The sequence below is a fragment of the Dendrobates tinctorius genome, unplaced genomic scaffold (assembly GCF_039654945.1).
Source record: "Dendrobates tinctorius isolate UK_male_01 unplaced genomic scaffold, ASM3965494v1 ptg000305l, whole genome shotgun sequence".
NCBI classification, from domain to species: domain Eukaryota; kingdom Metazoa; phylum Chordata; class Amphibia; order Anura; family Dendrobatidae; genus Dendrobates; species Dendrobates tinctorius.
The window spans coordinates 897,745-910,013 of record NW_027361972.1 but is presented as its reverse complement, the minus strand read 5'-3'; positions in this window follow the sequence as shown (position 1 = coordinate 910,013).

Genomic DNA, 12,269 nt, shown 5'->3' with positions numbered 1-12,269 from the left:
ATAACTGCATATCATTAGCAGTAAACCAAGTTAAGGTTAAAACCCCCTCATACCGTTTGCTTTCAGGGACTATGAGGATGTCTTCTCTGTTGTAGAATCTGAGAAGCTACCCCCTCACAGAGAGTATGATTGCCCTATAGACCTGGTCCTGGATGCCCGCCTCCCAAAAGGGAGAATATTTAATCTCTCTGGTCCAGAGCGTCAGGCCATGAATGAGTATATAGCAGACAGCTTAAAAAAAGGGTTTATTAGACCATCCATTTCACCAGTTGGAGCTGGGTTCTTCTTTGTAGAGAAGAAGGATGGTGGTCTCAGACCCTGCATTGATTACCGGGAATTGAACGCAATCACTATAAAGAACCAGTATCCGCTTCCACTCATCCCTGATCTTTTTAACCAGTTAATGGGAGCCCGTTGGTTTACTAAACTTGTCCTCCGGGGGGCATATAATCTGGTCCATATAAGAGAGGGGGATGAGTGGAAAACCGCCTTTAATACCCCTCTTGGCCATTTTGAGTACCTTGTGATGCCGTTTGGACTCAGTAACGCACCTGCCGTTTTCCAGCACTTTATGAATTATATTTTCAGAGACATTTGTGGTGTGTATGTCGTCGTGTATTTGGATGACATTCTGATTTACTCTGCTGACCCTGTGACACACGCTCAGCACGTCTGTTCTGTACTGCAGAGACTGCGAGAACACTCCTTGTTTGCTAAACTGGAGAAATGTGTTTTTTTTTGCGGAGGAGGTACAGTTTTTAGTGTACATGGTCTCAGGCAAAGGGTTCCGCATGAATCCTGCCAAGATCCAACCTATTAAAGCTTGGGTGCAACCCAAATCACTAAAAGCGCTGCAGCGATTTTTAGGGTTTGCTAATTACTACCGTAAGTTCATCAGGGGTTTCTTCGAAATTGCCAAACCACTCACGGATTTGACCCTAAAAGGGGCAGACGTGGCCAATTGGAACCCTGAGGCAATTCAGGCTTTTTTTCACGCTAAAAGAGTGCTTTGTGGCCAACCCGGTTTTGGTTCAGCCTGATCTGGACCGCCCATTTATTGTAGAAGTGGATGCCTGTGAGGTCGGAATGGGAGCAGTGCTGTCACAAGGCACTACATCCCTCACTCTGCTTCGTCCATGTGCTTTTTTTCCCCCACAAGTTCTCTGCCACTGAGAAAAACTATGATATAGGTAATTGGGAATTATTGGCGATCAAATGGGCCTTCGAGGAATGGCGCCACTTCCTCGAAGGCGCCAAACATAAGATCACTGTAATTACTGATCACAAGAACCTGACCTACCTGGAGTCAGCCAAAAGACTAAATCCTAGACAGGCAAGGTGGGCCTTGTTCTTCTCTAGGTTTGATTTTTTAATCACCTTTCACCCTGGTACTAAAAACGTGAGGGCCGATGCCCTCTCTCGCAGTTTTTGCCCCTCACGAACCGAGGATGGTGAGCCAGTCCCGATATTGGCCAATGGAATCGTTGTGTTAGCAGTGTCTTTGGACCTTCTGGAGGAGATCCGTAGCTCTCCTAAACAAGCTCCTGACACCACGCCCCCCAAAAAATTGTTTGTCCCGGCTACGTTTCGCCTACAAGTTCTTAAAGAATCGCATGACTCTGTTCTAGCAGGCCATCCTTGTCTCAATAACACCATCAGACTGGTAACTAGGAACTTTTGGTGGCCGACGGTGGTTAAGGACTGTAAAGACTGTGTTAGTGTGGTGCCCCTGAGGCTTCAGTCGCCACAGAGGTACTGCACCTTCTCCTAAGGTGTAATGCCCCACCATCCAGGTAGGGTGGGAAATCCTGACCACACTCCACACCTGCATTCCACACACAGAATAGTTCAGTGGGGCCACCTAACAGCTACAGGCTGGGGGTTAGCAGAGCACCCCTCGTGGAACCCTGCTTCTTAACACGAGATGTGCTGGGAGGCGGGTGGAGTTAGTATAAAAAAGAGGGAAAGTGTAGGATTTCCGGTCAGTCTGACGGGAGGTCAGTGGAGTCTGGGGGAGAGTCCCAGAGAAGGAGGTCAGTCAGACGAGGGTCTGAGAGGGAGCAGGCTGACAGCAGGTCAGCCTGAGAGGAGCTCAAGGTGGAGGAAGACAGTCAGGAGAGGCTGAGGACTGGTCTTAGTGGAACGAGCTCCTCAGGGAAGGAAGAGAAGGAGAAAGAGACGTAGACTGAAGACTACAGATTCCATAAGAGAGATAGAACAGATCGGAACGAAGGAGAATAGAAGGACGGTGGGAAGCTGGTTGAGAAAGAGAGAGAACCCTTCCAGTCCAGAAAGCGCAAAGGCTGGGGCCCGGTCCCCGAGGTTGATTGGAATCTTTATGTCGGACAACAGACACCGGAGGAGTAGTGAGCCGCTAACGCCTTACTCCCACCATAGACTTGGGACACAACAGCAACCGATTTGCGAGCCAGGACTCTGAGAGGAGTCCCCGATAGAGGCTACAGCTGTCTGTCATACAAGTAAAGACTAGGAACACCTAGAGAGAGGCATTCCTGGGTAACTAAGTACTGGAGTGCTTCGCACCTAAAGGCGCGTTGGAGGAGTCGTTCAGTAAGGTACATATTGGCGGAGTGTGGAAGGGAGAATCCTATCCTGCCTGGAGGTTGGCTGGAGCCCTGGCCTGGAGAACACAGTACGGAGGCAGGCAGTTGTGTGAACTGCAAACAGTGAGTAAAGCTTTGGAACTGCATACTCTGGTGTCCTCCAGTTATTCACGTACCGTTACACCTGGGTACCAGCAGCCACACCATACTGCGCCTCTCCTCATCCATTGCACCTACACTGCCCTGGGACCACAGCTCCACCTGTGGGGAGCTACACAATCTCTGCTGCACCACACCATCAGTCCCAGCGGATCTGCATGCAGCGTTGGCTCAACACCTTATTTTCCAAACACCACGGGTGGCGTCACGAACTACTCTTATAAACTATTCCACCATTAACATCACCGCCACTGACTTTGGGCGCCCAGGGCCACGGACCGGGTCGCAGCTGCTGTGACACGCATCCCCGTCTGACACCGGCCCGGTACCGAGTACCCCGCTGCCCTGGGTGAGACGCGAGGGCGCCCCATTAGCGTGTGAAGTTTGTGCCCACACCAAGTCCCCCCATAATCGCCCTGCCGGCTGGCTCCAGTCCTTGCCCACCCCTGAGAGTCCATGGACCCACATCTCCATGGACTTCATTACGGACCTGCCGCCCTCAGATGGGAAAACGTGTATCTGGGTGGTGGTGGACAGGTTCAGCAAACAGTGTCACTTTGTCCCCCTGTCTGGGCTACCTAACTCAGAAACCTTGAGTAAACTCTTCATTGTGCATGTAGTACGCCTTCACGGTGCTCCGGTGAATATTGTGTCCGACAGAGGTACCCAGTTCATCTCAAAATTCTGGAGAGCATTCTGCAAACGCATTGGGATTGAGCTGTTCTTCTCCTCTGCCTACCACCCCGAGACTCATGGTCAAACCGAACGTACCAACCAGGCACTGGAGCAATACCTCCGCTGTTATGTGTCAGAACATCAGTCCGATTGGGTGGAACATCTGTCACTAGCTGAGTTTGCCCTAAATAATCGATACCAGGACTCCATTAAGACTACCCCCTTTTTCTGCAACCATAGACTGCATCCGCGGTTTGGTTCATTCTCGGCCAGGATGTCGGAGCTCCCTTGGGTAGAGGAAAATATACATCGCTTAAAAACGATTTGGTCTGAGGTAAATTCGAACTTGAAAGGGGCCCAGGTTAGACAGGCTTTGGCTGCGAACAGACGGCGATCTAAGTTTGCTGCACCTATGAGTTGGAGACAAGGTTTGGCTCTCTACCAAAATCATCAAGCTTAAAGTGCCGTCTGCCAAATTGGGTCCCAGATTTATTGGCCCATACGAAATTGAGGTAGTTAACCCGGTAGCCTTCCGCTTAAAACTTCCTAAGTCTTTTAAGTTGCCCAATGTGTTCCACAAGTCTCTCCTCAAGCTGTATCACTCCCCAGTTCACCCTGTCCAGTCCCCTCCTCCTCCTTTTTCGGTCGGGGACCTTGGAGTATGAAGTCCAGGGTATCCTTGACTCCCGCCTTGTGAGAGGCTCCGTACAGTATCTTGTACACTGGAGGGGCTACGGCCCGGAGGAGAGGGCCTGGGTTCCCGCAGGGAACATCCATGCCAAGGCATTAATTAGGAGATTTCATCTCCTTCATCCTGACAAACCGGGTTTTGAGGATCTTGAGGCCCCTCTTGGAGGGGGGGGGGCTGTCATGTCGCCGTCAGACTCGGGGCCTGCTGTCCCGGCCTCGGCCACTAGGAGGCGCCGGACTGTCACGTCGCCATCAGACTCGGGGCCTGCTGTTCCGGCCTCGGCCACTAGAAGGCGCCGGACTGTCTTGTCGCCATCAGACTCGGGGCCTGTTGTCCCGGCGCCGGACCGTCACATCGCCGTCAGTCTCAGGGCCTGCTGTTCCTGCCTCGGCCACTGGGAGGTGCCGTGGTTCGACCCCGAGTGATGGCAGCGACAGAGAAGGGGCTCCTGTGCAGGCATCTGGTGGACGCAGGCTCCGCTCCTCAGTCGGTCATGGAGGGGTTGGTGCATCGCCATTTGGCCTGGTCCTGGGGGCGGTCCTGATGACATCAGCAGTCCGGGAACTTGTGAGGGATGACCTGATCCCTCAAATACTTTGGGACTGGTCTTGCAAGCCGCCGGATATATTCTTGGTTCCCCTAAGTGCTACTGTGTGAATTACTATTGTTTGACTCTGACCTCAGCCTGGATTTCTGACCCCTCTACTGCCTGACTATTTTGTACCTCTGCTATTCTCCCGGTTTGAGACCTTGGCCTGGATATTCGACTCTGCTACTGCCTGCCGTTTTTGCACCGTTACCGCCCTCCCATTTTGTGACCTTGGCCTGGACTCTCGACTCTCCCTCTGCCTGCCGTTTGTGTACCTCAGCTGCTCGCCCGGTTTCTGACTACGCTTGTGGCTCCCTGCCTTCTTCCCTATTGGTGACCGTCCTGCTCTGGCACACTGCTTCTAGACAGCCACCTCCTGGGCCTTGCTACAATTCCAGATCCCTGTATAGGGGTTAAGGGTCTCTGGGTTTCTCAGGGTGCTGTCCATACTGCAGTCCAGATCCGCGGACAGACGTTACAACATGGAATAGCAGTGATCTTTTATATGTTCCCATGTTACAAAGCCTTTCGAGCCAGCATCCTTCATCCGGAAGTGAGGAAAAGCAGAGTGGACCTCCTGAGAAACGGGGTGGTAATGTAAGAGGTATTACAGCACAGAAGTCCCCGTTACACCTTCAATATCCACCATGACAAAAGTTGTGGTTCAAGACCTGGCTGGAACATAGGATTGTGAAATATGTTGGTCAGTGGTGAAGGATTTAGATTGCAGCTTATATTTTAAACCGACTAAACCTACAAAGCTGTCACCATGGCCAAATGTGACAGAACCCCTAGGCCAATATATGTAAGCCAAAAAGAAAAAGAGGTATAACCTTAATATTAGAGTTGAGTGAAACGGGTCGAAAAATTTCAAAAGTCACCGACTTTTGGCAAAGTCGGGTTTCATGAAACGAAACCCGACCCTAGGATGAGGTCGGCCACGAGGTCGGCGACTTACGCGCCAAAGTCGCGTTTCAAAAGTTTGTTTTGCGCTCTTTTTCAGCCAATCAGGATCCACGGACACTGTGGGCAACGTGATGACCTAGGCACGGGTCACCACCATCTTTCAGAAGGGCATGCAAGTGATTGGCTTGCTTTGGTGGGCGTCACAGGGGGTATAAAAGGGCGTGCACGCCGACCGCCATCTTACTTCTGCCGATCTTAGTATAGGGAGAGGTTGCTGCTGATTCTGTAGGGAGAGCGTTAGGCAGGGAAGAAGACAAAAAAACTGCTTCTGCTGCTAGCGATTTCGCCTGCACAACACACAAGTCACCGTGTGTGCAGTGCAAGGGGAGGCTATATAGTGGTGTATCAGTGGTGTTGGCTGTTGGGCTGCCTTTTAAGGCTTCCTGACACGCTGGCATTGCTGTTTACCCACTGCTCCGCAAACTGCTTTTTTAAAAGCAATCCAATCTCCCTTATCCTCTAGTCACTTTTGTCACAGCTGTGCCATCGAGCCTGTCACATAGCGCTCAGATATCAGTGGGCCTCACACAATCCACAAGTGTCCAGTGTCCAAAAGTGTGCGCAGAGATTCAAAATCTCCATTATCCTCTCGTCACTTTGGTCACAGGCAGCTGTGCCATCGAGCGTGTCACATAGCGCTCAGATATCAGTGGGCCTCACACAATCCACAAGTGTCCAGTGTCCAAAAGTGTGCGCAGAGATTCAAAATCTCCATTATCCTCTCGTCACTTTGGTCACAGCTGTGCCATCGAGCCTGTCACATAGCGCTCAGATATCAGTGGGCCTCACACAATCCACAAGTGTCCAGTGTCCAAAAGTGTGTGCAGAGATTCAAAATCTCCATTATCCTCTCGTCACTTTTGTCACAGGCAGCTGTGCCATCGAGCGTGTCACATAGCGCTCAGATATCAGTGGGCCTCACACAATCCACAAGTGTCCAGTGTCCAAAAGTGTGCGCAGAGATTCAAAATCTCCATTATCCTCTCGTCACTTTGGTCACAGCTGTGCCATCGAGCCTGTCACATAGCGCTCAGATATCAGTGGGCCTCACACAATCCACAAGTGTCCAGTGTCCAAAAGTGTGCGCAGAGATTCAAAATCTCCATTATCCTCTCGTCACTTTTGTCACAGGCAGCTGTGCCATCGAGCGTGTCACATAGCGCTCAGATATCAGTGGGCCTCACACAATCCACAAGTGTCCAGTGTCCAAAAGTGTGCGCAGAGATTCAAAATCTCCATTATCCTCTCGTCACTTTGGTCACAGGCAGCTGTGCCATCGAGGGTGTCACATAGCGCTCAGATATCAGTGGGCCTCACACAATCCACAAGTGTCCAGTGTCCAAAAGTGTGCGCAGAGATTCAAAATCTCCATTATCCTCTCGTCACTTTGGTCACAGGCAGCTGTGCCATCGAGCGTGTCACATAGCGCTCAGATATCAGTGGGCCTCACACAATCCATAAGTGTCCAGTGTCCAAAAGTGTGCGCAGAGATTCAAAATCTCCATTATCCTCTCGTCACTTTGGTCACAGCTGTGCCATCGAGCGTGTCACATAGCGCTCAGATATCAGTGGGCCTCACACAATCCACAAGTGTCCAGTGTCCAAAAGTGTGCGCAGAGATTCAAAATCTCCATTATCCTCTCGTCACTTTTGTCACAGGCAGCTGTGCCATCGAGCGTGTCACATAGCGCTCAGATATCAGTGGGCCTCACACAATCCACAAGTGTCCAGTGTCCAAAAGTGTGCGCAGAGATTCAAAATCTCCATTATCCTCTCGTCACTTTGGTCACAGCTGTGCCATCGAGCCTGTCACATAGCGCTCAGATATCAGTGGGCCTCACACAATCCACAAGTGTCCAGTGTCCAAAAGTGTGCGCAGAGATTCAAAATCTCCATTATCCTCTCGTCACTTTTGTCACAGGCAGCTGTGCCATCGAGCGTGTCACATAGCGCTCAGATATCAGTGGGCCTCACACAATCCACAAGTGTCCAGTGTCCAAAAGTGTGCGCAGAGATTCAAAATCTCCATTATCCTCTCGTCACTTTGGTCACAGGCAGCTGTGCCATCGAGCGTGTCACATAGCGCTCAGATATCAGTGGGCCTCACACAATCCACAAGTGTCCAGTGTCCAAAAGTGTGCGCAGAGATTCAAAATCTCCATTATCCTCTCGTCACTTTGGTCACAGGCAGCTGTGCCATCGAGCGTGTCACATAGCGCTCAGATATCAGTGGGCCTCACACAATCCATAAGTGTCCAGTGTCCAAAAGTGTGCGCAGAGATTCAAAATCTCCATTATCCTCTCGTCACTTTGGTCACAGGCAGCTGTGCCATCGAGCGTGTCACATAGCGCTCAGATATCAGTGGGCCTCACACAATCCACAAGTGTCCAGTGTCCAAAAGTGTGCGCAGAGATTCAAAATCTCCATTATCCTCTCGTCACTTTGGTCACAGGCAGCTGTGCCATCGAGCGTGTCACATAGCGCTCAGATATCAGTGGGCCTCACACAATCCACAAGTGTCCAGTGTCCAAAAGTGTGCGCAGAGATTCAAAATCTCCATTATCCTCTCGTCACTTTGGTCACAGGCAGCTGTGCCATCGAGCCTGTCACATAGCGCTCAGATATCAGTGGGCCTCACACAATCCAAAAGTGTCCACTGTCCACAAGTGTGTGCAGAAATTCTAAATCTCCCCTGTCCTATAGACACCTTGTACCTTGTTTTACATTACTATATAGTTTGTTGGATTTTGTCTACATTTCTACCAAAAATGAGGAAGGCTGGTGGAAGAGGCCGTGGAATTGGGCGGGGGTTGGCAGCTGGTAATGATGGTGTTGGTGGTGGATCTGATGGTAGTGGCAAGAGCAAAATAGGACCGAATGCAGGAGGTGCTGACCCTGCGTCATCGTCTGGCTACATAAGGCCTCGAACGCTTAGTTTTCTAGGGGTTGGCAAACCGCTTTTAAAGGCAGAGCATCAGGAAAAAGTTTTGTCTTACATTGCTGACTCAGCCTCCAGCTCTATCGCCTCCTCTTCTTCAGTTGTAAAAAGTAAAAGCACTGAGTCGTCATTGGAGGCTCATGTTCATGAACCACACCTTTCCTTGTGTCCTTCACCCCAACCAAGATTGAAGGATGACGCAGGCCATACTACTGATTACTCCATGGAGCTGTTTTCACATACCATGCCTGGATTATCAAGTGAAATGGTGAATTACCCAGGCCAAGATGAATCTGACATGGAGTGCACTGATGCACAGCCGCTGATGGATGATTCTGCTGGTACATTCACTCAGAGCACTACATTGTCCTCGCAGTGTACAGAGCCAGATTTTGACCCTGATGAGACTCAGGTGCCCCTTCCCGCACACTATACCACCATACACGGTGACACAGAGAAAGGTGCACATGACATAGAAGAGGAGGTGATGGATGACCCAGTTGTTGACCCAGATTGGCATCCATTGGGGGAAGAGGGTGCTGCTTCCAATAGCTCAGATGAGGAGCATCCACAGCAGACATCGACATCGCAACAGCTGTTATCTGGCAGGCCCGGAGCACTCCAAAGACAGGTTCCAAACATCAAAAGAGTTGCTGGACAGCTTGTCCAGAGGGTCAAAAGATCACAGCGTGCTAGGCCGCAAAATGTCTGCCAAAGTAGGAAGAGTGCAGTGTGGCACTTTTTTGAACAAAATCCTCATGATCAGGCCAAGGTTATCTGCAAGAAGTGCGCAAAGACCTTTAGCCGAGGGAAAAATCTGAAAAATTTGAATACCAGTTGCATGCTTAGACATTTAACCAGCATGCACTTGCAAGCGTGGACACAACACCAAACCTCAAGTGCCACATGTGCAACTGATCACAACGAAGGTAGTCAGCAACGCTACATTGTTTCCCCCACTGTAAGCCCACCGGTTAGCACAGCAGCAAATGTTGAGGTGTCGTTGCAAGACCACAGCAGTCAGGGAATCCCACTGTTATATCAACGAAAGACTGATTCTAGGCCATCAGAAAGAACACCAACTCCATCACCATCATCAACCCTCTCTCAGTCCGCCCTGTCCACCGCTACTTCCACCATATGCAGCTCTCAAGTCCAGCTCACCCTCCCAGACACTATGAGTAGGTCAAGAAAGTACTCAGTCTCTCATCCGCGTACACTGGGTTTGAACGCCCACATTGCCAAACTAATCTCGTTTGAGATGATGCCCTTTCGGTTGGTGGAAAGCACAGCTTTCCGCGAACTCATGGCCTATGCAGTACCACGCTATGACCTACCCAGTCGCCACTTCTTCTCTCGCAAATCCATCCCAGCCCTCCACCATCATGTGAAAGACCGCATTGTCCATGCACTCAAGCAGTCAGTGAGCGGAAAGGTGCACCTCACAACTGATGCATGGTCCAGTCGGCATGGCCAGGGCCGTTACGTGTCCATCACTGCGCACTGGGTTAATGTGGTGGATGCAGGGTCCACAGGGGACAGCGGTGGTGGGACAGTGCTGCCTAGCCCACGGTATAGGAAACAGTTGGCTGTAGGCGTTCGACCCTCCTCCTCCTCCTCCTCCTCCAGAAGCGAAAGCTCGTCCACAGAGCGCAGTCGTACGAGCACTCCATCTGCAGCTGCCACTGTTGCACACGATGTGTCCCCCTATCGAGCAGCTAGTGGAAAGCGTCAGCAGGCTGTGTTGCAGATGATGTGTTTGGGCGACAGACACACCGCCGAGGTGCTGGCCGAGTACTTGAAGCGACAAACTGAGTCATGGCTGGGCAGTGTACATCTTGAGGCAGGCAAGGTAGTTAGTGATAACGGCCGTAATTTTGTGGCAGCCATAGCCCTTTCAAAACTCAGCCACATACCTTGCTTGGCTCACACCTTGAACCTGGTGGTGCAGTGCTTCCTCAATAATTATCCGGAGTTAACAGCCCTGCTCCAGAAGGTGCGAAGACTGTGCGCGCACATCCGCCGGTCGCCTGTACACTCCGTTCGTATGCAGAAGCTGCAGCGATTGCTCCACCTTCCCAACCACCGCCTCATTATCGACATTGCAACAAGGTGGAACTCCACCCTGCACATGGTGGAGCGGCTGTGAGAGCAGAGGCAGGCCATAATGCATTTGTGGGAGGATACACGGCCAGGCACTTTGAGAGCAGACATGGAGTTGACAGGTGTGCAGTGGTCGAAGCTGAAAGACCTTTGTAAAGTCCTTCAGTGTTTTGAGGAATGCACACGGCTGGTAAGCGCAGACGACGCCATCCTAAGCATGAGCATCCCACTTATGCGTCTGCTCATGCAAACTTTGACGCACCTTAAGGAGCAGGCGTCTGCAGCCAATGTTGATGAGGAGGAAGAGGAGGAGGGAATCCTTGATGACATTCAGCCATTGTCTGCTCAGGGACCTCTCCTGGACGAGGTGGAGGAAGAAGAGGAGGAGGAGGAGGATGATGGGGATGATTACTTAGGGGAGGAGGATGCATCTCGTGGGGCAAGTGAAAATGTTGGCGTGACAAGGTCTGGTACAGGGTTTGTGCGTGACTGGAGGGATGTGGATTTGCCAGAAAGTGCTCCTCCACCCAGCACTCGCAGTGCATCATTGACACCGGGAACATTGGCCCACATGTCAGATTATGCCTTGCGGATCCTAAAAAGGGACCCCCGCATTGCCAAAATGATGAACGATGACGACTACTGGTTGGCCAGCATCCTGGATCCACGCTATAAAGGCAAATTACAAAACATCATGCCACAGGAGAACCTTGACCTAATATTGGCTAATAAACAAGCAACTCTGGTAAATCGGTTGCTTGAGGCATTCCCAGCACACAGCAGCGGTGATGGTTCTCACACGAGCCGTACGGGCCGGGGGCAGCTTGGCATAGGTGTTCGTGGTGCACACAGCAGAAGTGGCGTTGGAGACAGGGGTTTCATGACAATGTTGTGGACTGATTTTTCAAATACCGCTCACACAACTGGTAATACAGCATCGATGGAAAGTGACAGGAGACAGCAGTTGTCAACTATGGTTACAAACTACTTTTCCTCCCATATCGATGTTCTCCCACACAGGTCATTCCCCTTTGACTATTGGGCCGCTAAACTGGACACCTGGCCTGAATTGGCCCAATATGCCTTACAGGAGCTCGCTTGCCCAGCTGCAAGTGTGCTATCGGAAAGAGTCTTCAGTGCAGCTGGATCAATCCTGACAGAAAAAAGGACCCGTCTGTCAACCCAAAATGTGGATGATCTAACCTTCATTAAAATGAACCACGCATGGGTTTCCAAGGATTTTGTCCCACCTTCCCCTGATGACACATAGGGTGACAGAAAAATGGCTTGCTTTGGTCCACCTCTTCCTGGTACTTCACCTATTTCGCCTTTTGCATCAGCTGAATGTCCAACATCAACATATGCCACTTTCTAAAACTCCCTAACTGTGCTGCCTCCCCCCCCATGGCCGGGGTCACCACCTACCGCACGACACCGTGCGAGTGCCGTTGCCCTGGACAGGTGGGTAGGCCGACTCTTGGGCGCGGGCACTGGCACAGGGTCCCTCATAGTGCAATCAAGTGTCTCTGATGGTGGTGGTGCACACCCGCCGTCAGACACACTGCTGTACTATGAGGGGCCCA